The sequence below is a fragment of the Mus caroli genome, chromosome 1 (genome assembly GCF_900094665.2).
Source record: "Mus caroli chromosome 1, CAROLI_EIJ_v1.1, whole genome shotgun sequence".
In the NCBI taxonomy this organism is placed as follows: domain Eukaryota; kingdom Metazoa; phylum Chordata; class Mammalia; order Rodentia; family Muridae; genus Mus; species Mus caroli.
This window is the reverse complement of record NC_034570.1, coordinates 58,947,129-58,949,243: the sequence shown is the minus strand read 5'-3', so window position 1 is coordinate 58,949,243 and position 2,115 is coordinate 58,947,129. Positions and strand designations below refer to the sequence as shown.

Here is a 2,115-nt window from a genome sequence, read left to right as displayed (position 1 = left end):
CCTAGTTCCATTTCCCAGCTGCCATTTCTTCCGCCTTTTCTCATGGTCACACGGGATGACTCGTACACCCCTGGAAGTACAATGTTTGGCTGAGTGAGTGTTTTCATTGGAAGATGCTATTAGCTGTAAGTAAACAAAGGCCTAGATATTTACTTCACTCAAATAACCTTTGACCAATCCTCCCCTTCACTCCTTTCTTTCAGAACTAGTGATTAACTAACCACTCATGATTCAGAGCAGATTGAAAATAAAAATGGATGCAATTGATTTTCTCTTTAAAATCAGTTCTATCCGCACCCACACACCTGGCAGGGGGAAATACCAGGACAGTGAAGGTGCTTTTCCCAGGGTGCAACTCATCCGTTGCATCCAGCTGTGCTGACTCCTGCACCTTCTCCAAATGTGGGAAACTTAACTGCACATTTGTACCAGTGGGGAACTGTGCCATGCTCCTCTCTGAACTCTTCAGAGTTATTTAAATATTTAATCCATGGATCAACAACTATTTTTAAAGGTGCAGTGGCTGAAGTTTACCCTAAAGAAATACATGCTAAAGAGGAAGAAGATGGGAGCATAAGACATTCTTGTCGAAGAGCATATTTGCTGTTTCTTGAGAGTCTTCTATGTGGGATGTGGAGAAGGCAAACTAGCAGTGAGCAGAATAATTATAGTATATGCTGATAGTAGCTTCATAGCAGTTTAAGTGTACAGTGCTTTAGAAGTGAAGAGAACACCAGCCACTCGCTGTGCTGGGAAGCTAATGCTTGAGCAAAGAGCACACATTCAAGTCCAGAGCCTCTGCACACACTATGTTAGAAAGCATGGAGGCAGGCGTGGTGGCGCACGCCTTTAATCCCAGCACTTGGGAGGCAGAGGCAGGCGGATTTCTGAGTTCAAGACCAGCCTGGTCTACAAAGTGAGTTCCAGGACAGCCAGAGCTAGACAGAGAAACCCTGTCTCGAAAAACCAAAAAAAAAAAAAAAAAAAAAAAAGAAAAAGAAAGCATGGTATGTGAAAGGACTTTTTGTTTAAAGCAACTTTGGATGTCCCGTGCTTTGCATTCTTATAATGCAGAACTTTCCAGGTATCCTCAGTTGGCCTCGTAACGATCAAGTAAGATCATTACTTTAACAGGTATTTATTGAACACCTACTATAAGCTAGTAAGTTACCATAACTCAGTCCTTAAGTAACAGAACCCCGGTTTGCAGCCAACCTGACCACAGAGCCATGCTGTTTCCCCTATAGTTGAGAGACAAGGAAGAAATGTGTGTAGGAACAAAATGGTCTCATGGGCATAAAAGAATAAGCATATTTTAGAAGAAAAATGAAATTAGAATATATGAAGTCTGGATAAATGGAAGCAGTCATGGTCTTCCAACCAGACGAAATTTCCACAAGAGATATATTACAAAGGTGACTGAATTGCTGAGACATAAAATCCATTGGTGGGCGCATGTTCACATGGCAGTCACTAAACACCTGGCTGAAATCAAACTTAAGGGGTGGGGAGGCTGACCTGGGTTCACAGTTTCAGGGGGATTTCACTCCTTTATGGCCGGGAAGTTGTGAGGAATGGGTTCCGTCTGTGGGGGTGGGAACACGGGCGGTAGCTGTTCACACTGTGAGCCAGAAAGCACTAACCACTGAACAGAACTAGGAGCAGTAGTAACAACCCTCAAAGGTCCACCCCTAGTGACCCGCTTCTGTCAACTAGGCTCCAGCCCCTAAAGGCTCCAGAGCCTTCAACACAGCCTCACAAATTCTTCCGTGCCTGAGAGGGACATTGCCAGTTCCACCCGTATCTCAGGTGATCCAGAGATGACCAGGACGTGTGTGTTAACACCTTTAGAGCTGCAGTGTTGATGGGGAGGGAGGGTATTAACAAAACCTAAAAGGTGGATGTCTGGGTCGAAAAAGAACCCCTGGAGAGGTTGTTTTGTCAGGGGTCTGTACCGTGGTGTGGGGAGTGTGTTTCCAGGAGTTGGGGCCATGGAGACTGCTACAGATACCAATGGGCATAACAGAGGCAGAAAAAATAGCCCTATGTTCCTCTTCTTCATTTCCTTTCATGCATAACTCCTAGAGCTAGAAACCCAGAAAATCCAAGTTTTCC

At 44.6% G+C, this 2,115-nt stretch overlaps 1 non-coding gene across 1 annotated transcript; it reads left to right on the top strand.

Moving 5' to 3' along the window:
* The first annotated feature begins 297 nt into the window (after nucleotides 1-297).
* LOC115032455 lies at nucleotides 298-456 on the top strand. Its single transcript, XR_003838132.1, has one exon. It is a non-coding gene; the product is annotated as a U1 spliceosomal RNA (small nuclear RNA).
* Nucleotides 457-2,115: the final 1,659 nt, after the last annotated feature.